The sequence below is a fragment of the Ochotona princeps genome, chromosome 19 (genome assembly GCF_030435755.1).
Source record: "Ochotona princeps isolate mOchPri1 chromosome 19, mOchPri1.hap1, whole genome shotgun sequence".
Lineage (NCBI taxonomy): Eukaryota > Metazoa > Chordata > Mammalia > Lagomorpha > Ochotonidae > Ochotona > Ochotona princeps.
Genome location: NC_080850.1, coordinates 5170631 through 5198596, shown reverse-complemented (window position 1 = coordinate 5198596; position 27966 = coordinate 5170631). Strand labels below are relative to the sequence as shown.

Below are 27966 nucleotides of genomic sequence, written 5' to 3'. Positions count from 1 at the left end.
GTGTGGCCCAGTGACAGAAAGCCCACGCCCACTGCTGAAGTATTGAGTAGTGGAGGAAAATACGTTGTACGTTATCCTCTGTTGTGAGCAGGTGAGAAGGGCAGATGGCTGGGAAGGGATGTCCGAGGCAGGGATATATTGAGTACTCAGGTGGCAGCTGAATATGGGGAGGAAGACAAGAATTAAAAGACAAGTCTCCGGATTCAGGGCATCTTCAGAGTCCAAGCCTAGTTTTTCTTCATATGCATTTTCTGTGAGCTTTTCAAGATTTTCCTCTGTGTTGTGCGTGTATGCGTGTGTGTGTGTCACCTCCCTAAGACCTTTCATACCCTGAGAGGGGAGGAAGAAAAACAAGTAGAGGAGTGGCTGAGAAGAAAGAAATGAAAAGGGACAAAGATGAAATTATATATAAATAAGAGAAATCCAAAGTGTGTTTTTAGACTCTTTTTTTAAAAGATTAAAAAAAAATTATCTCTTTGAAAGTCACAGTTTCAAACAGGGAGGGAGAGCTAGACAGAAATTTTCCATCTGCTGGTTCACATCCTAGAGGGTCACAGTAGACACGGTTGGGCCAGGCTGGAACCAGGAACTGGTACCTTCATTCAGGTTTCCCATGTGAGTGAGTGAGCCCAAACACATGGGTCATCTTCCATTGCCATTCCCAGACACATTAGCAGGGATCTGGATTGGAAGTAGAGCAGCTAGGACACAAACTGGCATCCATATGGGATGCTGGCAGTGCACATGGCAGGCTTGCCCACTGTGTCACAATACTGACCGTTCTTCCTCTGGCGTTTGGCAAGGCTACCGACACAAAAATGTGGCACATGGAACTAAAGCAGGATCAAATGAAAAAGAGAGAAGACAACTCCTTACGAGGAAGGCAAAGGAAAGGAGGGCTAGCCTTAGGGAGTCCCGTGAAGAGCATGGAGACAGTATCACTGGCTGTGCAGTGGGCACTGCAGGCCAGCAGGATGGCTGATGCTTCCAGGATACAGAAGTGAGGAGGTCCAGGGCCCCTGAGGGCATGACACTGAAGGCATCAGGAGAATGAGGTGGAGTGTGGATGGGAGCTCTGTGTCTAGATGCTGGAGGGTTTGAGTTCCAGCCTACTGCTGCTGAGCTGTGTGACTTTGGCCAGGTGACCCTGTGTCTCTGAGCTTTTTTCTTTTCTTTTCTTTTCTTTTCTTTTCTTTTCTTTTCTTTTTTTTTTTTGAGTCTGTTAAGGGCAGGAATAGGGCATCATTTGCTCCGCAAGGTGGTTGGAGCATCGGGTACCATCAGGGACTCAGATGTCTTGCCCAGTGCTGGGCACACAGCAGGTGCAGAATTGTCCTTTTTCCCAGTGGTTATTGCAAGGCTGGTGTCTGTGGTCCATCTGTGGCCTATGTCAGAGTAGGAGTCGTCACTGAGACTTTTCTGTGCTTTTTGGACATTGTTGGGTTCAAAGAGGCAGGTGGCAGAGGGAGAGGGCGTGTCCTACTTCTCCACTGGGATGGACTAGCAGCTCAGGCTCCTGATGAACTTGGGTAGATGTTGTTTGAGAGAATACTGGATGGATTGCACCCAGGTACGATTTTATTGGCAGATGACTGTTCAGTCCACCCCCCACCTCTACCGCATTTGCGTGTTTTTTTTTTTTTTTTTTTTAATCTTAATGGGCTTTCCATAGCAGCAAAGACAAAAATCTTTGATTGGTACGATGTGTGTCGTCCAAGTGGTATTTTTAAGGATTTATTTTTGTGTGTTCACAATGTTCTTGAATAATGTTTCTGTAAGTACGGTCAGAGATAAAACTTGCACGGTGCATGAAATCTGGTCATGCATATTTTAGACTCTGATTGTCTTTTGACCAGCCTCGGTCTCTTTTCCAGCTACTTCCTGCTGGGGTCTCCTTAGGAGGAATCTTGCTTGAGCTGGCTTGTGGACTTTGAAACGCGGACCCAGCTCATGGTGCTGCTGGCTGGCTGGCTGTCACCCTTTCCCTACTCACCCACGACTAACTCACTGGTCTATGGGAGCTGCACCTTTGCAGCACGTTTATCCTGCACGTTTCTGATGAGTGCTTGCCTGTGCTAGGCGCTGTGCTGGATTTTAAAGGTGGGGGATCAGCATAGTGGTTCAACAGGCTAATTCTCAGCCTTGCAGTGCCTGCACTGCATTATGGGTGCTGATTCTAGCCCTGGCTGCTACACTTCAATCCAGCTACCTGCTTATGGCTTAGGAAAACAGCAGAGGGTGACTCAAATCTTTGGGCCCCTGAACCACTGGGAAGAGCTGGAAGGAGCTCCTGGCATCTGGTTTCAGAACAGCTTAGCTCCGGCTGTTGCGTGAACCAGCAGATGGAAGCTGTCTCTGTTTCTCCTTCTCTCTGTAAATCTGCCTTTGAAATAAAAAGTAATTTTTTTTAAAGCAAATCAAATCAAGGAAAAAAGGACAGTGCTCCAAGCCTAGGTGGGCCTCCCTGAACCAGGGTCATCCAAGCCAGTCAGCAGACAGAGTGCCAGTTGCAAAGACCCTGTGGTTGGAGTAAGCTTGGCACTGGAAGATAGAATGTGGTCAGAGCCCAGGAGACTATGCGAGGATTTACTGCTGAAGGCTGCAGTACAGCGTATGGATTTTCTTGTTAGATGTAAAGGGACTCTGGAATCCTCCGGAAGTGATCTTGGAGGAGGATGGAGGTGAGGGCGCGTCTGGCGAGGGCCTGTGTGTGGCATGAGGTGGCCGGGGTCCAGTGTGGCCATGGATGTGGCCCAGCATGGCCAGGGGCGTGATTTTGCGTTTATCCTGGCTGGCGTCTCCCTGTGCGGAGACAAGCCCAGAGTGAGCGAGAGCCTCTGGGTTCTGATTCCAAATTCCTGATTGTGCCTCACTGCAGGGGTGAGATCTGATTGGCTCACATCCCCATTCTAATGCCGCCTTGGGAGTCCAGGGGCTTGGGCTGTGTGTTATGAACTGGTCTTGGGACCTGGGGGAGGCTAGGGACAGTGGTCCCCGAAAAGTAGACACCGACTGGCCCCCAGAAGTGTGAGTATGGAGATCTCGAAGGAAATAATGTTGTTCTGTGGGTTTCTCCACCGTGCTGCTCTCCTTGGGCTTGAGAGGGCTAGACCAGAGATTAGCTCAAGGCCACCAGTGGGTGGGGCGGGGAGCCTGGCTGGGGAGTGACCCTCAGTCGGGCTACTTGGGCTGAGTGAAGGCCTTGAGGCCACCTCCAGGACACGGCCTTCCGGCTTTCTGGGGGCTGCTGGTTGGTGCTTGTCCCACATAAAGCTCTCACACCTTTATAAGGCCAGGCCTGGAGTGGGGGTTTGGTCTATGGTTACGACGCCTCAGACTCAGGTTGGAGTGTCTGGGTTTGAGCCCCGGCTCTGGCACCTGACTCCAGTATCTTGATGGTGCAAACCCCAGGAGGCGGCATGGATGCCTCAAGGGACTAAGTTCCTGGCACCCACATGGGAGACCCGGGTTGTGTCCCCAGCTCTTGGCTTCTGCTCCCGTTGTTGTTGCTGCCATTTTGGGAGGGAGACGTGGAAAGGATTTCTCTCTCTGTTCGCTCTGTCACTCTTTCGGTAACTGGCAATTTAAACAAAAGGTTATTGCCCGTGGAATGTGTCTGGGCTCTTCTACGCACACCTGGATCTCCTGGGCTTCCCTTTCTCACACACTCCACTTCTCTGAATCTGTTTTCTTCCATCCCCTCCTGGACCTGGTCTCCAGCAGTTTCTGTGAGTGAAGACCTTTTCCTTTCCAACAGGCAGGGGCCACTGCAGGAATTTCCTCTGTGCGCAACTCACCATCCTGAACCCAGCAAACACCCTTGGCCAACATCTGTGCACAGAGACCTTTGGTCAACGTGTGTGTACAAACACTGTTGGCCAATACCTGTACACAATGACTTTTGTCCAGCATCTATCTGTTGACTCAAATTGGCTTGTGATTTTGATCTGTTCTTCCCGCACAAAAACTCAAGGTATGCCCGCAGAATGGGTTCATGTTTGCACACGGAGTATCAGAATCACACAATCGCCAGTCATTTATTTATTCCGTTGTCGCTTTGGCTATGCCTGCATTCCACTAATGCAGTGACTTCCTATTTTTTCTTAGATTGCTTTCTTTTTTTTAGGTTTATTTATTATTTGTTTTTATTGGAAAGTCACATATACAGAGAGAAGGGGAGACAGAGAGGAAGATGTTTCATCCAATGATCCACTCACCAAATGGCTGGAGCTGAGCCTATCTGAAGCCAGGTACCAGGATCCAGGAGCTTCTTCTGGGTCACTCATGTGGGTACAAGGTCCCAAAGCTGGGCTGTCCTTGACTCTTTTCCCAGGCTACAAGCAGAGAGCTTGTGGGGCTGCTGGGATTAGAACTAGCATCCATATGGGATCCTGGAGCGTGCAAGGCAAGGACTTTAGCTACTAGGCTACCATGCTGCTGCCCTCCTTTTTTTTTTTTTTAACTTGGAAAATTTACTTTACCTGGAAATTTTATACCAATATCGCCTCTAAAATCCTGCCCCACAAATAGGGAATGATTGTATAATTGTTTTTAAAAAGATTTACTTTTGTTTGAAAAGTGGAACCACAAAGAGCAGCACACACACACACACACACACACACACACACACACACACACAGAATCTTCCATTCAGTGGTTTACTCCCCAAATGGCCACAATGGCTGGAGCTGGGCCAGGCTGAAGCCAGGACCTAGAAACTTCTTCTGGGTTTCCCACATGGATGCAGGGGCTAAGGACTTGAGCCATCCATCCTCTACTGCTCTCCCAATCCATAAGCAAAGAACTGGATCAGATGTTGAGCAGCCAGGACATCAACTGGAGCTCATATGGGGATGCTAGAAACTTAGGCCTACTATGCCCCAGCGCTGGCCCCCACATACTCAAGTCTTAAATAGAATGTGTCACATTTGTCCCTTGCCCCTGAGTCATCTCAAGGGTTCCAATAAAAGGCACACTCTGCTCAGGGGAGCTTTGGTTTGTGTCTTGGGTCAGGATGCATTTTGGAAAAGAACGACCCTCCTTGACAAAGTCTGTGTCTTTTGCAACCTTCTGTTCCGTAAACCAAGGATGTGATACCTGTCCTGGAGTGCGGTGCCCCGGGCTGCGTGGGTGACCACCCAGAGGTTAAGGGAGAATTACAGACTTGGCCAACAGGCCCCTGTTTCTTGCCTCCTGCCTGCTCTAGGTCCCTGCTGCCGGGAGTGGAGCTCATTCCTCCCCTTCCCCCATTAGCTGCTCATTGTGGGGGCAGCTGGGGGGCACAGGAGGAGGCTGGGAAGAAGGGACTAGAAGGGGTGTGAATTTCCAGCTCATCTGCTTGATCCCAACTTCTCCTGGCCTTGTGCCTCCAAGGGTCTCAGCACACTCGCAAAGCATCAGGGACCATACTTTTCAGCCTGTGCCCAACTGGGCTGTTTCTGATGTCTGTACTCTGTCCTGCCCCTGCTGGGGCCCTCAGAGCTGATACTGCCTTGCTTCCAGCTTGTCTCTTGTAGCTGATCATCCTTACGTTGCCTCTTTGCTTGCCCCTTCCCAGCAGAGCTCTGGTCTGTTCTTTGCCGGTTGCTCTGAGATTCTGGCAGGTGCAGCGTTGCCTGTCTCCTGGTAACAACTTGTTTTTTTTTTTTTTTTTTTCAAGACACATATTTGATTGTTTAATTTTATCGCAACCAAAACACACTCTTATTTTCAACTATACTTTCTATTAACAAATAATTTTGAAAGAACTGACCATCATCAGAGAAATATAGAAATCAAACTTTTTACTTAAGCTGTTCAACACCCAAACAGCAACAGTAAAAATATCAAATAAGCAACCTAAGTACTAAACTGAAAGTTACAGAAAAATAAAACGCCAAGTCTGGGAAAAGTAAAAGGAAATTCAAACTAAAAATTAATGACAAAACAAATAAAAACTATGCCAAGCAATACTCAAGATAAAACATTCATTTCTCTTAAAAGAAATCAAAATTAATAAATCTCTTGCTAGATTGAAAAAAAAGTGGGCACAAGTACGTAACACCAAAAAGGAGTGGAGCATATCAAAACTGCTATCACAAAAGCACAGTGGACGTGGGCTGTGACAAAGTGGGTTCTGCCACTGCTTGTGAAGTGAAATTCCCATGTAGATGCCACCTCAAGTCCTGCCTGCTGTATTTCATTCTCTCTCTCTATTTATAAAGATTTCTTTACTTTCATTGGAAAGCCAGATATTAAAAGAAAGGAGAGGATGATCTTGCATTGGCTGATTCACTCCCCAAGACGCCATAATGGCCAGAGCTGAGCTGATTTGAGGCCAGGAGCCCAGATCTTATTCTGGGTGGGTCTCCCAATGCTTTGGCCTGTCCTCCATTGCTTTCTTAGGTCACAACCGTGGTGCTGGATAGAGTCTGTTTGGCTTAGAATAGCATCCATATGAAATCCTAGCACATGCAAGGCAAGGACTTTAGCCACTAGGCTACCATGCCAGGCCTGGCTGCTTTATATCTGACCCTGTTTCCTGCTAGTGCACATACAAATGGAGATGTCCCAAGTGCTTGATTCCCCGTACTGATGTGGGAGAACTGGAAGAAGGTACTGACTCCTGGCTTCAAGCTGGTCCTGCTTTAGCCCTTGTGGTCACCTGGAGAGGGATAAAGCAGACACACATCACTCTTTCTGACTCTCCCTCTTTTCTCTATAACTCTGCCTTCCGTATAGATAAAATCGATGTTTACTGGAAAAAATGCAATGGCTCACTAGGGACTACCAACAATAATTATAAACAATAAGTTATTAGAAATGCTGAATTTCTAGATACTTAGTATTAGCCTACCAAACCAAATAAGAAAGACACTAAAATACCTGAAAAAAACCAACAGTAAGTAACAAAAAATCAGGAATAAAATCAACAGTAAGTAACAAAAAATCAGGAATAAAATCTCTTCAAACCAAATGCCAAGGTATCTTCACTACTAAATTCTACCAAATTACCACAAAATTTTCTAAATTCTACTAAATTCTACCAAATTACCACAAAATTTTCTAGAATTATTACAAAAAAATTGAAGGGTACAAAATAGTTCCAAATTTGTGCTGGGCCTAACAATACTTAGATTCCTAAACTAGATTGAAACAGCAGTTGGAAGATATTCACCTATATCTCTTAAACACACACACATACACACACACACACACACACAATGGAACTGTTCAGCAAAAAATGCAGTTTCCATTGCTGTACAATTGGTTTTCTGTATATTCTTTTTTAGTGTTTCTTCCAAAATAATTTTTCATCCTCCAGAAGTTTAGTTTTAAAAAATTATTAACAAATCATAGACCAGTTTTCCCAGGCCTGATGCAGTAGCCTAGGCACTAAAGTCTTGATGTTGCAACATGTTGGGAAACCATATGTGTGTTGTTCTAATCATGGCAACCCCGCTTCTCTTCCAGCTCCCAGCCTGTGGCCTTTGAAAACAATCCAGGATGGCACAAAACCTTGAGACCCTGCACCCACGTGGGGGAACTGAAAGAGGCTCTAGGCTGTGGGCTTCATATACACTCAGTTATGGCCGTTGTGTCAGCTTGGGGACTGATTCAACAGAAAGAAAATCTAGCCTCTCTGTCTCTCCTCCTCTCTGTATATCTGACTTTCCAATAACAGTAAAATATTTTTAAAAATTATTGATCAGTATACTTGATCAAAACAGATATAAAATCATTATCATAAAAATGTAAAATTGTTGATTCAATCTCAGTGCATGTTATTGGGCTATTTACATTGTTAATTGCTTCTTGATTCAATTTTGGTGGATTGTATATGTTCAAAAATCTGTCCATTTCCTCTAGGTTTTCTGATTTGTTCGCATATAGTTGCTTATAATAGTTCCTGATGATTCTTTGTATTTCTAAGGTATCTGTTGTTATATCTCCATTCTCATTTCTAATACTATTGATGTGTATTTTCTCCCTCTTTTTTTAATTAGTCGAGCTAGTGGGGAGTCTATTTTGTTGATTTTCTCAAAGAACCAACTCTTTGATTGATTAATCTTGTGTATAGTCCTCTTGGTCTCTATTTGGTTTATTTCCTCCCTTATTTTGATGATTTCTTTTTTCCTGCTAGTCTTAGGATTGCTTTGTTGTTGTGTTTCTAGTTCCTTCAACTGTAAGATTAGCTGATTTACTTGGTGCTTTTCTTGTTTCTTGAGATAAGCATTAATTGAAATGAACTTTCCTCTCAGCACCACCTTGATTGCGTCCCATAAGTTCTGATAAGTTGTGTTGATGCCTTCATTTGTTTCAAGCAATTTTTTAATTTCCGCTTTGATTTCCTCTCTAACCCATTGCTCATTTAGTAATATATTGTTCAGCCTCCATATGTTTGTAAGTCTTCCTTGGTGTTTCGAATTCTTGGTCTCAAGCTTCACTCCTTGGAGGTCTGAGAACGTGCATGGTATGATTTCCACTTTTTTAAATTTGCTAAGGCTTGTTTTATGGCCTATAATATGATCAATTCTGGAGAAAGTTCCATGGACTGATGAAAAAAACATGTATTCTCTGTCAGTAGGATGAAAGGTTCGATAGATGTCAACTAAGTCCATTTGCTCTAGAGTTTGAATGAGTTCTATTGTTTCTTTGCTGAGTTTCTGGTTTTTTGATCTGTCCATTTGTGTTAATGGGGTATTAAGGTTCCCCACTATGATCGTATTGGAGTCTATTTCTCCCTTTAATCCCATTAATATTTGTTTCACGTAGCTAGATGCTTTGGCATTTGGAGCATAAACATTTATTATGTTGATCTCTTCTTGCCGGAGGTAACCTTTGATCATTATGTGGTATCCTTCTTTATCTCTTTTGATGCTCTTCACATCAAAGTCTATGTCATCTGATATAAGAATGGCTACTCCTGCTTGTCTTACCTTACCATTTGCTTGAAATATCTTTTTCCATCCTTTCACTTTCAATATTTTCTGATCTTTGTTGGTAAGATGCGTCTCCTCTAAGCAGCAGATAGCTGGGTTTTGTTTTTTGATCCAATCCTCCAATCTATGGCGTTTGACTGATTTAGGCCATTTACATTCAGTGTTATTATAGATAAGGGACAGTTTGGTCCTGTCATTTTGGCGATGTGTTGTTCTAAATCAGGTCTTGTGTTAGCGTTTTAGTTGGATGTTCTCCACATTTGCCTTTGTTTCTGATGGTTGCTATTTCTTTTTTCTTTCATAGGAACTTCCTTGAATATCATTGGTAGGGCAGGTTTAGATGAGACAAAATCTTGAAGTTTTTCTTTATTGTGGAAGAATTTTATTTCATTTTCAAAGACAAAGGAGAGCTTTGCAGGGTAAATTATTCTGGGCTGAAAATTTTTCTCTTTTAGAATCTGGAATATGTCACTCCAGTCTCTTCTGGCCTGTAACATTTCCTCTGAAAAGTCAGCTGTGAGTTTCATTGGGGTTCCCCTATATGACACTTGATTTTTTTCTCGTGCACATTTAAGGATTTTTTCTTTTTGTTCAGCTGAAGAGAGCTTGATTATCATGTGTCATGATGAAGTTCATTTTCGGTCAACTCTGTTGGGAATTCTGTAGCCCTCCTGTATATTATTTTCTAAATCTTTGCTCAGCTTAGAGAAGTTTTCCTGTATTATTTCATTGGATACACCTCTAATCCCAGCGTCTCTTTCTGCACCTTCTGGAACACCCATAACTCTTATGTTAGACCTTTTAATCATATCTTTTAATTTTTGGATACTTTTTTTAGCTTGACCTAGCTCTGCTTCCAGCTTTTTGTTTGTTTCTTCGTGGTGGCAGGAAATATCTTCTAATTCTGAAATTCTTCCTTCTGCCTCATTCATTCTGTTTTTGAGACTCTCCACTGTAGTTTTAATTTGCTCTACTGTGTTCTTCATTTCTGATATATCAGCCTTAATTTGATGTATTACTGCTATTTCTTCTTTGAACTCTTGTTTGTACTTCTCATTGTTGACCAGCAGCTTTGCAATGAGTTTTCTGAGTTCTTTGTCCCCTATTTTCTCAATGTCTTCCTCAGTTAACTCTGAGAATGGGCGAAGCTTTTGCTCCTTTGTTGGAAAGTCTTCAGTAACATTCATAGTGTTTTTTTCTTGTCTTTTACCTTTTGTAATTGCCAATCTGTTTGACGACATCGCTATGGTCTGTTACCTCAGGTGTATAAATTGACTTTAATGTTCAATCAGTACCCTGAGTTTAGGAAACACAGCTGTCCTGAATAATTGCTTTGTCCGTGGCACTGATTTTATAGGCAGCACTGAGCTTGTTGCCCCCTGCTAGCCAACACGTCTAAGTTCCTCCTGAGGTCACCCTGGGCAGACTTGGTGGCCAGAAAGATCAGGGGGCTGTCGCAGTCAGCTCCAGGGACTACACAGACCCCCCAGGCTGCAAAACTATTGCTGTGGGCTCAGCTCCGCGCAATTAACCAACAACACGCCCACTCTGGATCTCCACTTAGCGTTCACATCTGCTGTCCTGCCACCCGATATGGCTCCAGGTGGAGAACTGCAGTTGCTAGTTTTCAGTTCCAGGGACCACACCGACCCCGCAGGGAGCAGAACCGGTGCTCCTCTCCACTCCTAGATCAGATCCGTATGAACAGTCAGAAAGGGGCCTGTGTGTTGTTCTGTCAACCTCGCTTTGCGCCTCTCCACACAAGGTGGCTCCCCGAGTCCCCGACTCCCTCTGCCTGCAGCTGGTCCCAAACACCCAGCTTCTTCTCTAGCCCTGCCATAACCACTTTGGTGGTTCTGTTCCCAAGAAGACCCAGGTGGCTCAGGAGGTGCTGCCCTGTGAGCTCCCTCCCTGCAGGAGCCTGTGCTGGACACCAGACTCCTTGGACTGGAAGCAGTGAGTGTGTGAGCCCCTGGAGGACGCCCGACCCCTGAGGAGCTGGAAGCGGTGTAGCCCTGCGTCCCACTACATGCTTCCAAGGCTGGAGAACGCAAACACACCTTCAATTTATCGACTTTCAGGAGCTGGGAATCAAGAAGAGAGACCACGGCTTCCTGGGTTCGCAGCAGACGGACAGGGCAGACGCTTTTCTGGCACGAAGAGCTGTGTATAACCCACAGGTCGACCCTCGGATTCCCCTGGACACCCAGCCATTTGGGCTAATCATCTCCGGCAGAGCTGGGAAGTGACGCTTTCCTGGCACGAAGAGCTCCCGTGACTGACCTTGTGGTCGACCAGGGACTCGCCAGCCTTCGGAACCGTAGGCTCCGGTGATCCGGGCTCCAGCGATCTGTTTCCAGCACCAGCCAGACATCCGGCGGTGGCCTCCACACGGACGTTGTGACCGCCAGGTTAGAGCCTGGGTCTGTGTGGGGAGCTGGGAAGGCGAGTGTGGTCCGGGACCTGATGGTCTGAGCTGGGTGTTTGCTAACAACTTGTAGGGCTGAGCATGGCGCAGCCCTCTCAGCAGGGAGCTCATGTCCTCCCTACACTGACCATCCCCACCCCCAAACCACAGTTTCTGCCTTCTGCACTGCTGTCCCCGGTTCTCTCCTTGGCTGTCTGCACCTTGTTTTTTTCTCAAAGATTTATTTTTATTTGAAAGGCATTGTTATATATAGCGACACACATAGACAGAAATCTTCCATCTGCTGGTTCACTCACCAAATGGCCACAGTCATCAGAGCTGAGCTGATCTGAAGCAAGGAGCCACGAGCCAGGTCTCCCATGCTGGTGCTGGGTCCCAAGGACTTAGGCCAGTCTCTGCTGCTTTCCCAGTCCATAATCTGGGAGCTGGATGGGAAGTACAGCAGCTGGGACACAAACCAGTGCCCATAGTGGGATGTCAGCCTCAGGTGGAGCTTAGCCTGTCCTTCTTGTGCCTCGTTGTGATGCCTCCTGTCATTGTTAGCTTTTAAAAAACTTGAGAAGCTGAGAGAGAGAGAGAGAGAGAGAGAGAGAGAGAGAGAGAGAGAGAGACACACATTGAAAGAGATCCCCCTTCTGTTGATTCACTCTGCAAATGCCTGCAGTGGCCAGAGTTGGACTGGGGCTGGAGCCAGGAGTCAGGAGCCAGGAACTCAATTCCTGTGGATGGCAGAAACCCATTACTGCTTGCATCCCAGGGTGTGCATTAGCAGGAAGCAAGAAATAGGAGCCAGAGCTACTTCTTCAGATGTACCTTGGTTCCCAGGAGTACCCAGGAGAAGTAGGTGATCAGCAAGTATTTGCTGAAAAAATGTGTGCGTCCAGACTGGGTGGTGAATCGGGAGTGATGGTGATTCTGAGCTGAGGAGAACCACTCTCCTGGGTCTTCACGGGAGAGAGCTGATGTGTGTCACCCAGGGCCAGGCTGCAAAATGTACTGTTTCGAAGAGTTGGTTTGGCCTTCTGGTGTTGGGAGCCCGAGACTCTGCACTCTTGTCTTCCTCTGCCCCTTGGGGCCCAGCCTGGTTTCCAGTCCTGAAATGAAAGGGCGGAAAAGACTAAGGTATTGCTGTGGTTTGGGTGGAACTTTGTTCCAAGGTGATGAAGTTAAGAATGGGGGCGGGACTTGGGGTGATCGGGTCACGCCCTCCCACATGGGGGCGTGGCCTTCTGCAGGGCTTCAGGTTCACCCTCTGTCTTCCATCAAGCGAGGATACAGCCTCAAGTCCTCAAGAGGGCAGCCCTTATCCCATGTTGGGTATGCCGGTGCTGGGATCTCGGGACACTGCAGCCTCTAGCATGTGAGAAGCAAGTCCTCTGTAGTTCCTAAACTGTCCAGTCCAAGGTGTTTTGTTATAGCAACAGTGAGTGGATGGAGACGTGGGCATTCACTAGTTTGATCGGGAGCCACAGCTGAATTGTCGCCATCCTCAGTGCTGCAGCTTGCTCATGGCCGCGCATCCATGTGGGGCACGTTTCCCAAGTGGCCATGCCCTAGGCATCTCCAGGAAGTTCCTCTTGGTGGAAAGCCCACAGATGTGCACGTGGGATTCGCGGCTTCTGAGTGGACTGTGCAGGACGGCGTCCACCTGAGGGCCCGGAGACCACCCCCACAATGCATGCCGTCCTTGCCTCTGTCCCTTGTGATGCTCCACCACTTGGCTAGTGCCCACAGGGAAAACTCACTTCTGAAGTCTTTGCTTGGAGTCAGGGAACTTTGCAGTTTTAACAACCACCAAGCTTTCCCTCGGCATTTTTCTCTCCTAAAGACGCAGCACAGCACTCAACTTTACCTCTGCTGAAAAGTTTTGGAGTCGACCGGCCTCCTGCCTTCTGTTTTAACCAAAAACATCACCCTTGTTGGTGGGCGAGGCAGAATGAATGAATATAAGCAGGGCAGTGCAAAATAACTTTAGAAATGGCAAAAATTCCTTTTATTCTGGCATTTTTTTTTAAATGGAAAGGTCAAATCATTAAAAAAAAAAGTCTCTGACGAGGAGTTAGACTTGGGGTTTACAGAAAAGCCCACTTTGTTGATAAAATATGAACTGTTTGAAAGATTTATAAGAGTCTGGGATCCTGCATAGTCCTCCAGAATTTGAAACAGCAGGAAACCACGGCGATATTTTTAAAACAAGTATTTATAAAAGTAATTGAGTCCTTTTGATGTGGAAAAAGCAGGGGAAAACAAAACTGCTAAGGAAGCTATATTGGACTTGACATAAAAGCGAGGTATGTAATTTGGGAACAGGACGAAGGGCGAGGAACACGAACACACAGTAACCTGTGGGCCTGTCTCCTGGCAAAGCCAGAGGGCTGGTCCTGCCAGGCCGCCTCCCCTGGCACTGGGTCAGGAGGCAGCCCTTCAAGGCCTGGTGGGCAGTGCCCAGGTAGCACAGCTACGTTCTGAAACCTTGGCTTGGAGACCCCAAGGGCCTCTACAACCGATGACATGCAAATGGGACAGAAAACACATGTTTTTTGAAAATATTTTGGTTGATATTAAAAAATGTGGCAGGGACCATGCCAATAATTTACTCGAGAATATCTGAACCAGATGCTGCTAGCCCGTAATTCCAAGTCACTGGCCAAGATGATGTATTAACTTTAATCCCAGAGATGAAGTTCAAATATGCATGGTTTTTGTTACTTGAGATGCAAAAAAAAAAAAAAAAAAAAAAAAAAAAAAGTTTAGTGTGACTTCAGCAAATGCTGAATGGAGAAGGAGAAATGGCCAGGGGTGTAACTCAGATGTGGCTAAGTCACTCCAAGGCTACCAGGTTAAACTGTCTCAAAAGGACACTATAGATATTTCTGCGGAGGAAGGCTGTTTCTGGATTAAGGCAGTGTTTCTATTGGGGACAGTATTCTAATGCCCCATGACTCTCACTTATAGGAGCATCATTTGTCTGAAAAAAAATGGGATGGGGGCTGGCGGAAGCTCAACAGGCTGAACCTCCACCTGCGAGTTCAGCATCCCATGTAGGCACTGATTTGTGTCCTGGCTGCCGCATTTCCTATCCAGATCCCTGTTTATGGCCTGGAAAAGCAAGGGAGGATGGCTCACACTCTTGGACCCCTGTGGGTGACCTAGAGGAGGCTCCTGGATCCTGGCTTTGGTTTAGCTCAGCTGTGGCTGTTGCAGCCATTTGGAGAGTAAACAGTGGATGGAAGATCTTAATTTCTCTGTCTCTCCTTCTCTCTATAAATCTATCTTTCCAATAGAAATGAATCTTTTTTTTGAAAAAGAAAAGGTAGCTGTATGTCTAGAGGTCTGCTCCTGACAGAAGCAGCTGTCGGGCCGAGGGACTTGCTGGGCGGGAGACAGCACTGCTTTGTTCTTGCTTTGGTGTTTCACTTCTTAGTCACTCGACAGAGGCTGTTCGGTGCAGCATCTCAGCTTGTGTGCAGGCTCTGAAGTTGGAGTGCCCGGGTCCAGGTCCGGGCTTGGCCCCAGACTCACTCTGTTGGTGGCATTGGGGGTAGTTATTTAAGTTCTGTGTGCTTCATTTTGTTACCTGCAGAATGGGCCGCATGGTGGCTGTCCGTTTGGGAGGGCTGTGCTGATGCTGTGAAATGGGAGGTCTTCAGTGCCATCCATGGCCGTGGTGTGTGTTCTATGGGAGTGTTTTTCAACTCCGTTCTTCATAAGCTTTGAGACGGTAGGTAGGTTGCTTATTGCCTTTGTGCCCTGTGTGCTGTCAGTGACTTGGTGGCACAGAGAATGTTTTTATCATGGCAAAAGGAACAATAAATATATGCATTGCAATTACCATTTTAATCATTTTTGTGGTTTTAAGTCTATCTGCATCATGGTACAACTACTACCACCATCTAGCTCCACAAAAGACTGTATTTCTTTTTCTTAAAAAAGATTGATTGTTGTTGTTTTTTTGAAAGGTAGATATACAGAGAAAAGGAGATACCAAGAGAAAGATTTTTCATCTGCTGGTTCACTCCCCAAGTAGCTGCAATGGCTGGAGCTGAGCCATCCTGAAGCCAGGAGCCAGGAGCCAGGCGCTTCTGGGTCTCCCAGATGGGACAGGGTCCCAAGGCCTTGGGCCGTCCTCTGCTGCTTTCCCAGGCCACAAGCAGGGAGCTGAATGGGAAGTGGAGCAGCTGGGATTAGAACTGGCGCCTGTATGGGATCCTGGAGGATACAACGTGAGGATTTAGTTACTAGGCTATGGCACCAGGCCCAAAAGACTTGTATTTTTAATGTTGGAATGTCCCTGGGGGCTGTGGCTGATCGGCCTGAGTCCTGCTGTGGCCATGTCCTCTGTCACCTCGGTTCCTACGGGGGCCTCATTGCTGGGATTCCTGCTGCTGGAACTGCACCATGGCTCGAGTTCTGTTCTTTGCCCATCTGTTCTGGAATGCACGCCCTCGGGTCCCTGCTAGCCCTGGGTCCTTCCTGCCCCACCTGCCGTGCTTCGGTGGCCTGGCGTTTAAAGCAGTCAAAGCTTCTGTGCTGAGTGTCCAAACAAGCACTGTCAGTGGGTTGAGAGAACCAGGAATCATACCCAGTTCACGGATGAGTCAGCCGTGTCAGCTCCAGCCTGGCAGGCCTGTTGCTGCTGACTGGGCCCTCTGTGGAGTCCATACCGGGTCCCAGGCAGCACTTCCTGCTTCCAAGCACCGGCTGGAGTCCACCCTTGCCCAGGAGGTGATGTCACCCATGTGAGTCAGGAGAGCTGTGTCTGGTTTGGGGAATGGACTGGCCTTCATGGGCTTCCATCTTTCGCTTTCTGCAATGAGTAGGCTGCATGGGACTGTTTTCTGCATCGGTGATATTGCTTGGGAGGCTAAGAATGTGGCTTCCTACAGAGGTGTAGAGAGAGGTTCCGGGGGCAGGGAGAAGCAAGGTGGTCCACTGTTTGCATGTTGTGTTGGGGGAGCTTGCCAAGTGCTGTCACCTGCTCCCATTCAGGACATGTGCCGCCAGGGCCTGGCACAGAGCAGAACCCAGGAATTGGCCCCAGGGATGATGGGGACCCTTGGAGGCAGTTTTATTTTAAACAATTTTCACTTTTCTTATTTCAAAGGTAGTGACAGAGAGAGCCTGGAACGTCTGGGTCTGCTCTGTGGGTGGCAGGGGCCAAAGCACTTGGGACATCTTCCTATTATTTTCCCAAGTGTGTTGGTTGGGAGCTGGTTCACAAGTGGAGCAGCTGGGGCTTGAACCATCATTTTGATCTTGAATACCAGTGTTGGAGGTAGTGGCTTAACCCACTGTGCTCCATCCCAGACCCACCAGAGGTGCTTTCAGTGGTCTGTGCAGACTACTGTCTTTGTTTGGCCTTCAATGGTCAGCTGCTTTCCCATGCATCACCCTCCCAACACCCCTCAGTTCTGCTTTCCTGGTGACATCAGTGTCCCGTGGCCTGTTCTTACTTGGCAAGTCAGCTCTTAGGGAATGAATCCTTCTGGATGCTTAGCAGGTTGTACCTGTCAGCTGTTCTCCATTTCCTATCCTTGAGTCCGTTGCCCAAAGTTTCTGGCTTTCCGGAACTGACAAAGCCCTCCCTGGCAGGGCTGTACCTTCCAGATAGCATGTCCCCAGCCCAGGGAGAAGCTGCTGTTTGGGGGCTCTTCCCCTCTGACCTTGTTTTCTGGATAGTTTTACCTGAATACTGAGGTGGGGTCTCCCAAGAGCTACTCTAAGGGAGAGCTTTCCTAGTAGCCTTGAGTTGAGTGAAGGGTGCAACACCTCAATCCTTTTTGATGGCTGGGTAATACTCCATTGTGGGTGTAAGTCCACATGCAGTTTCTCTATACATTCATCTGTGGATGGACACACACATCAGTTGATTCTGTGTCTCTGTCATTGTGACGAGTGCTGCAGGGAATGTCTTCTCAGCCACGTGGGAAAGCTACAAAGCTCATCTCCTGGGCGTGTAAAATAGAATTGTGGTTATGAGAGGCTGCGAAAGGTCGAGAGAGGGAAGGGGTCTAGGGACAGGTGGATTACCTAGTACAAAGTGTTAGGAAGGGGGAATAAACTCCAACACTTTGTAGCAAGCAGGGTGGCTGACTGCAGTTAGTAACATAACATTCCGTGCCTTTCCAGCTGGAAGAAGCACTAGATGATGACTGAGCTTATCATGCTTGGTCTCCGTGCATGCATGGGTTACATTGTGCCATGCACATCTGTGTCATCACCAGGGGAGGAAGAGGAACTGGCAATGTGACTGCCCACTTGCCGTCCATTTCTGCACACTGTGCAGGCTTCCTGTGCTGCCCTGCCGGGGATGACCACTCGCCTGCCCGGCATCTGCATGGAGAGTGGGAATAAGCAGGCTTATTTCTGTTTCTCACTTGCTGAGGAAGGCGTGAGAAGTGAGTTGTCAGGCTGAGGGAACGTGGCTGCCAATGGGACCTTGGGCAGTTACATTTGGCCTGCCTGGCTGCAGCCCTGCCTGCCATCAGTCCACAATTCAGGCTGAGCCCCTCCGTCCTCCATCTCCCTGTGGGCACCCTTGGGAGGCAGACGAGAAGACAACTGCTGTTCCCTCCAAGCCAGGGTTGGGGATGGGTTCTTGGGAAGCTGTTTATGTCCACTGAGCTCTTTGCTGGCCCTGAGGCCAGGTTGCTGCTGCTGCCCCGGAGGTCAGGCTTTCTAAGGGTATAGCTCCATTGTGCCTGCACATATGTGTACACACATGCATCCATGTCGGCCTTCCTGGACAGCTGTGCTTGCATCTTCTCACCCTCTTACATGTACCCATGTAGACACACATATCCCATATATGTGTACTTATATGAACAGATACATGCGTGTGCCCCCACCCAGGTTTGTGATGTGTACTATGCCTCAGTAGCAGTGTACACACACAAATACACATGGCTCATGTGTACCCACACATGTGTACCTACACACAAACTTGTACACTTGCCTACATAACAGTGACTACTCATACACATATCCACACACATATCCATAGAGCCAAGTAGGAATGCACCTTGAAAGCTTGCTTGAGACCTTAGGAGTCTCTGTCTTGGTTTTCAGAACAGAATGAAAGTCCTTTAATGCCTTCAGTGGGGGCAGTGGCTCCCAGGAATGAGGAGGGCATGTGGGTTCATCAGCCAACTCTGACCCTTAGCAGGGTCACCTGGGTGTTTTGTACCTCTGTTTCCATTATTTGTCAAATGGGGGATAATAACAGTGTTACCTCTCTGGGAGTATTTTGAGAATTCAGTAAATACAGGGCCCAGTGCTAGGCTCATTGTATCACATCAGTATTGGTAAGTGGTGATTCCATGGGGACTTCAGACATGAGTTGCAAACTGGGGTGACAGGGCAATATTGGAATTTTCCATGAGGTTTTTTTTTTAAGTCTCTTTACATTTGGTTCCCTGGAGACAACTTCTGGGAGTCAGAGAAGAGCCAGCGAGATGAGAGCCGGGCTCCTGGAGTCTCCCCTCCCTGGCTACCTGCCTGCGGGCTCTCCCTCTCACCCTTCCCAGCTTCCATTGAGGTTGTTCTAACTCTGCAACTCATGGTTCCTTAGCAACCCTCGCTAGTATAGGGGAAATGACAAAAATACTTTGGGTTAGAACTTCAGCGATCGTTATTATAGACCCTTGCTTTTAAAAAAGTACCTTTATTTCCACCCTCAACCTTATTGCAAAAGTTATGCAAATTCATTGGAAAGTATGCAGAACACCCAGATGATTCGAATGAATAGAAACCAGCCTTGTTTCAGCAGCTTGGTGTGTGTTGCTCCAGTTTTCAAAAAAGAATGTCTTCGCAGGAGATGAGCACTTGGTGCAAGGTGATGACACCACCTGGGGGTCTGCAGCCGTCCTGGAAGGCCTGGCGCTGCTGCCGAATCTTCCTGCTCCCGCTCACCATGGGAGGCGGCAGGTGACTGATGGTTGGCTCCCTGCAACCCACAGGGAGACTGGGATTAACTTCCTGGCTTCTGACTCTGGCCTGGCCCAACTTTGGCCACTGTGGACATTTGGGGAGTGGACCAGTGGATGGGAGATCTTTCCCTGTCTCTCAAAATTAGTTCCATAAATAGACCCACGATGGGAAGTTCTAGGTGCATCCCTTTTGTCAGTGACTTCTGTCCTGTGTCCTCATGTATATTTGTCCAGGATGTTTTACAGTGATTCTTTTTTTTTAAACAAAGAACACAATGTTTCTTTTTTAGTGACTATTTTAAAAGAATCATTTATTTTTGTTAGCAAGACAGAGTTACAGAGAGAAGGAGAAACAGAGAGAGAGGTCTTGCATCTGCTGGGTCATTCCCCAAACGGCTGCAATGGTTGGAGCTGAGCTGTCTGAAGCCAGGAGCCTCCTTTGAGTCTCCCCTATGGGTTTATGGGCCTAAAGACTTGGGCCAACCTCTGCTGCTCTCCTCAGTCATTAGCTAGAAGCTGAATGGGAAGTGGAATAGCCAGGGCTTGAACCAACAGCCAAGTGGCTTGCTGGTGCTTCAGGCAGAAGCTTAGTGTGCTACAATTCTGCACTGGCCCCAAGAACAGAATTTTTCTAATTGAGTGAAATGTGATTGTTTCAGAAAAAAATGTGGCACGTGGCATGAAGTATATGCTGGTTTGGGGGAGAAGATCTCTTTCATGTCTTTCCTCTGTAAATCTACCTTTCCAATAAAAATAAATAGATCTTTTTTTTTTAAATGATAATTCTGGGGCACAATTCCAGGAATTTAACTGTAGCAGGTCTGCAGAGTAGTTCAAGAATCTAGGCTTTCATTTCCTTATTTAAAGACATTTAAACAAATTACAATTCTGTGTATTTCTGGGGTGCAGGTGCTGATTTCATCCATGTAGCAGTGTGGAATGATCAGGCTGGGGGAGCTCAGACATTATTCCTTCGTTGTAGTTACACTTCCATGCTACAGAACTTCAGAAGTTACTCCTTCTGTCCAGCTGCACCCCAGCACCCATTAACCTTCCATTGCCTCCCCATGCCTTGTTCCCAGGCTCTGGTAACCACAGTTCGACTCTCTGTGACCATTAGATCGACTTTTGAAGCCTCCACATGAAAGTGAGGTCATGCAGTATTCGTCTTTCTGTGCCTGACTTGTTTCCCTTAATAGAATGTCCTCCAGTTCCATCCACATGGCCACAAATGACAGGATTTTAGAAATTTAGATTTTGTGTGTGTGTGTGTGTGTGTGTGTGTGTGTGTGTGTGTGTGTGTAAAAACTCCCAGGGTAGTGGTTGCAATATATACGGCCAGGTACAAGCTTCTCCACGGCTCCAAGCCTCGGGTTTCCTGGCTGTAAAATGGGACTAATGGTATAACCTGCTTCTGTGAAGGCTGGCGATGCTCTGTGCGAGAGCGGGGGCCTTCGCTGACAAAGTAACACGGGCACAGCCACGCAGGTGGCAGAGGGGGCATCACATGTGTGTTAGGCTGCACCTTGGGACCCAGCTGTAGGCACTGGGGTTCATACCCAGGTGTGGGCTGCCCCCTGCTGACTCTTGCAGTCACCAGCAGGGTTAGGCAGTTCCTCCTTGTCCTGTTGGGGGCACTTTTCTCTATGGCGTTGCTTTCCCATTGCTGCTGTTATTTATATATATATATATATATTTTTTTTTTTTAATTCATTCATTACATTGTATTATGTGATACAGTTTCGTTGGAACTGGGAATCACCCCACCCCTCCCTAAACCCTCCCCCCATGTGGAATGTTCCACTTTGTTGCATATCCACTGATCAAGTACAGTTGAGAGTCCCTCTTTGCAAGCATAAACTAAACATAGAGTCCAACATCTTATAGTCCAATCTAGTTCCTCAGCTTCCTGGGGAGACCCTGTCCGGTCCGAGGGCAGAACCATCAGATTATCAACCCGATCAATTAAAGGCTCCAACATACCCTCAGCAACAATTAACTTCGTTGTGTAACTAATAGTTATAGTATTGAGTAACCAGTATGTTAAAAACAATTGCAATTTCTTAACCATCTTCTGTGATCACCTCATTGTCAATTCAGTTTTAGTTTATACACAACATATAACATAATATACATAAAATAACATGTTTTATATAACATCATATCCTCTTAAATTAATGCAAACATGTGGTATCTGACCTTTTGGGATTGGCTCATTTCCCTTAACATTATGGTTTCCAGTTTGGCCCATTTGGCCACAAAGAACTGCATTTTGTTTTTTTTAATAGCTGAGTAATATTCCATGGAGTTGTGAACCATAGCTTTCTTATCCAGTCTTCTGCTGATGGGCATTTCGGTTGTTTCCATGTTTTTGCAATTACTGATTGTGCTGCTATGAACATAGGGGTGCATGTTGGCTTCTCATAAAACAGGTGTTTTGGGTATATTCCTAGGAGTGCTATTGCTGGATCATATGGTATGTCGATTTTGAGTTGTTTGAATGTTCTCCATACTGATTTCCATAGAGGCTGTACCAGCCTGCAGCCCCACCAGCAGTGGAGTAGGGTTCCCTTTTCCCCACAGCCTCGCCAACAAGTGTTGTTGGTACTTTTATTCATGTGGGCCAGTCTTACTGGCGTTAGGTGGTACCTCATTGATGTTTTAATTTGGATTTCCCTTATTGCCAGGGAACTTGAGCATTTTTTCATATGTTTATTTGCCATTTGGGTTTGTTCTTTTGTGAAGTGTTTGTCCATTTCCCGTGCCCATTTCTTGAGTGGCATACCACCCTGAATGCGCCCGATCTCGTCTGCTGCTGTTACTTAACAACTACCAGTGACTCAGGAGGTTACAAGCTCAGCAGTGGATTTCACGGGCTGGAGTCCAGGTGCCAGTGGGATTGCAGGCATGGCGGGTGAGTGGGTCTGCCTGCTTTCCCTGGCATCCAGAGGCCAGGTGGTGCCATTTTCTTCCATCTACAGGCTGAATGCTCCGTATATTGAATCTCCCAGATCTTTGTGCTTCTTTCTTTCACTTTTAGGGAACCTGGGACGCCATTAGTCCTGCCCGAGTAGCCTGGGATGGGATCCCTATTTTATGGCTGGGCAGCCCCCTTCATTGCCTTTGGCCATGTGAGGCCATATATTCACAGGTTCAAGGAAGGGATGTGGAGGTGTTATTGGGGGTCGGGATACTGCCCTCACAGCTATTGTCTGGGACAATTCTTTGGATCTTTGACTCCCAGGCAAAGCGCGTTTCCAAACTCCTGAAAGATTGAAATCATGTCTTATTCCTGCCTGAGTTGCTCATGACAGGCTCCTCAGATTGGATCTACTGATATACCTGTGGATGTATAGGACCACTTGGAAAGGTATGAAGAGCAAGGTAGTTTCAAAGAAACCCATGGGTGTGTCTTTGGCTAACGCACATCTGCCCTGGGATGTGCCTGCTATGGGGGTCGGTTTTTTCATTTCTATTCTTTCCAGATGTTTTTCTTTCACCTTAAAAAGATCGCTGGGATCCCATGTGGGTTCTCGTTTGAGTCCTGATTGCCTACTGATCCAGTTCCCTGCTAATGTGCCTGGGAAAGCAGCAGAGGATGGCCAAAGGCTTAGACCCCCACCACCCACGTGGGGGATCCAGAGGAAGCTCCTGGTCCCTGGCTTTGTCCTGACGAAGCCCCTGCCTTTGCAGCTGTTTGGAGAAACAGTCAGTGGATGGAAGGTCTCTTTGTTTGTCTCCCTTTTCCTCCCCTCCCTGTAACGCTGCCTTTCAAATAAATAAATAAATCTTTAAAGGAAAAAAAAAACCAACTCTCCCTTCCATGAAGGGCCAAACAGTGACACTAAAACTACTGATTGTCTTTGTCCTAACACATTATGTCTTCAATAAACTATGTGTGTGTTGCATACCTGCATATAGAAAGTATACTAAACTTATGCTGCCTGGATAAAATATGTATAAAGAATTGCAGTAATAGCTCAATCTAGAGGAAAATTATTTCATACCCAGAGCTTAATGGTTACAGGAAACAAAAAATAAATTAGAATTTTAATTTATAAACATTTTTTCTTTCGCAGACTCATCATAGTAGGGTGATTACGAAAGCTTTTCTAGCAAGATAATTACATTAGAACAAATGCACATTTAATTTCAAGGAGGAAAAAGAAAAAAAGTAAAAATTTCTGACTCATAAAGAAGAGTTTGTGTGTTTTTTAAAAATAGCTCATGATGGGTATCAGATTGCTCTGGTAGTTAGATTCCATTGGAGACGTTCAGAAGAGTGATGTAAGTTTTATTTATAAAATGTCAATATTTACAGTACAGTGGGAATGACATCCTTTATACAGTTTAAACTCATGAAATTTTAGATGTCAATCAAAAATGTGCAAGGGCCTGGATAGTAAATCAAAGGCATTGGGGGGGCCTGGTGCAATAGACTAGTGCCCAAAGCGCTCGCCTTGCATCTGCGGGGATCCCGTACTGGTGCCAGTTCTAATCCTGACTGCTGTACTTCCCACCCAGATCCCTGCTTATGGTCTGGAAAAGCTGTTGAGGACAGCACAAAGCCTTGAGACCCTGCACCCACGTGGGAGACCCAGAAGAACTCCTGGCTCCTGGCTTTGGATCAGTTCAGCTCTAGCTCTTGTTGCCACTTGGGGAGTGAGCCAATGGGTAGAAAACCTTTCTCTCTGTATCTCCTTCTCTCTGTAAATCTGACTTTCCAATAATAAATAAATAAATAAATAAACAAAAACAAATAGATAAATGCCTTTTTAAAAAAGGTGCTTGGGAACTGTATAAGTTTGAAGATGACCTGCCTTGTGGAATTTGACACACAGTAGGTGCTTAACAATGTCGAAATTTGAAGAGAAGATTGTGAAACGTTAGAAAGGATACAATTAAAAGGTTCTATTCCCGGCGGCCCCACTTCCCATCCAACTTCCTGCTTGTGGCCTGGGAAAGCAATCGAGGACGGCCCAAAGCCTTGGGACCCTGCACCCGTGTGGGAGACCTGGAAGAAGCTCCTGGCTCCTAGCTTCAGATCAGTGCAGCTCTGGCCGTTGTGGTCTCTTGGAGAGTGGATCATCAGGCGGAATACCTTCCTCTCTGTCTCTCCTCCTCTCTCTCTATATATCGGCCTTTCCAATAAAAATAAATAAATCTAAAAAAAAAGGTTTATGCAAAGCTTACAGTTTGAAAGTTTTCATAAATCAAATTCTCTACCAATGCCTTAGAAGAGCTCCTGCTGCTGGCCCGTAAGTGTCTCTTTAGGGACTCTGGGCTTCAGTGACATCATCAACGCCCTGCCTCAGGCTGAGCAGCTGGGAGTTGTTTAAGGCAGTGGAACCAAATGTGATTTACAGACTTTGTCAATCCCTGAAGAATTGTACTCAGGAAGGGATGGAGATTTTGATTGTTCATTCATCCACTCAACTACTCAACCAACTTACATTCAGTCAAGCAAGCAAACAAACATCCAACCAAGCCATGAGCCTACTAACCACTTAACTTCATGGAGTGCTTGGTCCGAGACTAGTAACCTGGAGGCAGATTTTGTATGTGTGTGTTTAGGGAGAGGGGCTGTTTTCCTAAGCAACCTGCAGTTGGTGAAGGACATTGCCAACCTGGTGTCCTCTCCTGGCTTCTCCTGGAGATTCACCCCCACGCCACCTGTCTGCCTTTCTCCATCCCATTTAGGATTGTGTTTGGTTGGGAAGATCTTCTGGGAGAAGAGGATGTTGCTGCCCAAGCCTGATGCAGTTGGGAGCAGGGTTCCTGATGTGGACTCCTGCATGCTCCCTCGCTTGTGCTCAGGGCCACACTGGACTGCTGATTCCCTGCTAAGAGCAGTGAGTCCATTTTTAGGAGTGATGAGTAGATGGAAAAATGTCACCAATCACTCCTGACAGACGTTGCCAGCACTAATGAGGACCAGGCAGTTTCGGCTCCGTAGTTTAGTAGACGGTGCAAAAAGAAGGCTTAATCATAGAGCCAGGATCCAGATTTTTGGGGCAGTTCTTTTGATCAGTTTGTCCTGTGTTTGTGAAGAGTGATCTGCTGCCATTTCTGTGCCTATGGAGGCTGTAATACACATTTGTGAAAAGAAATGGGATGTAGAACTGAGTCTCCACTCGTGTCCCCGCCGCACTCCTCTCAGTAGCTATGGGGAAAAGAGAATGTAGGAGTTCTGTCCATGGGTTCTCAGGCTCTACCTCTGTTCCTGCAGGTTCCCATACCTGGTGTGTTGACGGGGTAAAGCAGGGCAGAGGGGATGATGGCTAGCACCTGAGAGATCGAGAACCATGGGAGAAGAGAAAAACAGATCTAGGAAGTGAGTGTTGGGGGATGGAGTCCACAGGCTTTGTTCAAAGGACTTTAGGAGAGTTTTAAAAAATGGTTTATTTGAAAGGCAGGGAAAAAGAAATCAAGAAAGAGAGAGGCATTGAGAGGATGAGTGCTCCCAGCTGCTGGTCCTCAATGGCTGGGAGCTAGGAGGCGGGAATCCAATCCAGGTCTCCCACTTGGGCAGAAGGAGCCGATGACTTAATCCTGACCGCTCCATCTGCAGTGGGAAGATGAAGTCAGACTGGAAGCAGTCAAAACCAGCCGTTTCTGTGGGTTTTGGGTGTCTAAACCAGAGTCTTATCTGCTAGGTGAAATGCCCACCTCTTGGGGAAAGTTTTTTCTTAATTTTCTTATAATATAAATTGGAGTCAGATTTACAGAGTGAAGGAGAGACAGGTCTTCAAGTAGCAGCAATGACTGGAGAAGAGCCAATCCAAAGCCGGAAGCCCGGAGTTCTTCTGGGTCTCCTACATGGGTGCAGGGTCCCAAGACCTTGGGCCATCATCAGCTGCTTTTTCAGGCCACAAAACAGGGAGCTGGATGGGAGGTGGAGCAGCCGGGATACGAACCAGCACCCATATGGAATTCTGGGTGTGCAAAGTGAGGACTTCAGCCACTAGGCTACTGCACTGAGCCCTTTCTTTTCTTTTTTTTTATTTATTATTTTTAATTCATTAATTACATTGTATTATGTGACACAGTTTCATAGGTACTTGGATTCTCCCCACCCCTCCCCAAACCCTCCCACCATGGTGGATTCCTCCACCTTGTTGCATAACCACAGTTCAAGTTCAGTTGAGATTCCCCCATTGCAAGCATATACCAAACATAGAGTCCAGCATCTTATTGTCCAGTCAAGTTCAACGGCTTCTTAGGTATACCCTCTCTGGTCTGAAGACAGAGCCAGCAGAGTATCATCCTGATCAATTAAAAGCTCCAACATACCATCAGCAAAAATTTACATCATTATGGAATTAATTGTAATGAGTAACCAATATGTTAAAAGTAAATGTGAGTTCTTAACTACCTTCTGTGACCACCTCATTGACATTTCAATTTTAGTTTATACACAACATATAACATACATAACATAACATGTTATACATAACATCATATCATCTTAAATTAAGGCAAACATGTGGTATTTAACCTTTTGGGATTGTGAGCCCTTTATTTTCACAGTTAAAACTTTTTTTTTCTTAAATTGGAATGGGGAGTGGGAAGGCCAGTGAAGATTGGGGCATAAAACTGCCAAGTTGGCTGTGGCTGGAGAATGAGGGCAGCAGGAAGGATGATGCGCAGCGTGCTGCTGTGGGCTGTGCATGCCAGCCCTTGCCGGGTTCCAGGAGGGATGTTGATGAAGATGCCCCATGGCCTGTTGTCATTCGGAGTGCCTAGGCTTGCTGAGGCTGCAGCAGCAACGTTGCTCTTGTCCCTGTCCAGGAGACTGCTGCCTGGCAGGCCCCCAGTGGCCATCTTCTCATCCAGAGGGCGTTGCCTGTGTGCAGGACTGTGCCCACACCTGCCCCTTTGGTAAGGACCACAGTCCTCTTCAGGAGGGAACGTCTTCCTCTGCCATGCTGCCATCTTTTTCTGTCTGCAGTGACCTTACTTCCAAATAAAGTCGTGTCTGGAGTACTGGGTTAGGATTTCTATGCAGTTCAACCCGGAACACAGAAACTGGACTGCATGACACCCTGGCTTGTATTTGAGTTCTATGCTGTGCTTTTCTTTGTTGTTGTTGAATAAATTTGTGTGCATTCTATAAATGATTCAATAACAGACATTTGTTAAACTAGAACAAAATCACCATTCCCAGTTTAAAGTAAGGCTAGACCTGTTACATGAAACATCTTTCTTTTTTTTGTTATATTATTTTTTATTGATTACATTGCATTATATGACACTGTCTCATAGGCTCTGGGATTCCCCCCACCCCTTCCCTCCCCTCCCTTCATGGTGGATTCCTCCACCTTGTTGCAGTAGTACTGTTCAAATTCAATCAAGATTCTTTTATTGCAAGCATAGAGTCCAGCATCTTGTTGTCCAGATAAATTCAATGGGTGAAACATCTTTCAAACACAAGGTAGAGATTTCCTTCTATTTCTTAAAGTTCGTTAGCAGTTTCTCCTTGCACTTGAGCTAAAATCTCAACTCCTTTCTTGGTGTGCCTCTCCGGCCTTCAGAATACTTCTTCCCTACCTCCTCCCCTCCGCTGGGCACATTTCAGGCCATCTCAGTCCCTCTGGCTACGCTGGCCTCCTTGCAGTGTTTGGAGTGCTGTTAACTTCGCAGCTTTCAGGGTCTTTGCCCAGGCTGTGCCCTTGGTCAGTACTGCTTT

General features: G+C 46.5%; 1 pseudogene; it reads left to right on the top strand.

The window, feature by feature from the left end:
• The first annotated feature begins 2941 nt into the window (after positions 1 to 2941).
• Positions 2942 to 27966, top strand: part of LOC101526486 (ferritin light chain-like) — a 54279-nt pseudogene continuing 29254 nt past the window's right edge.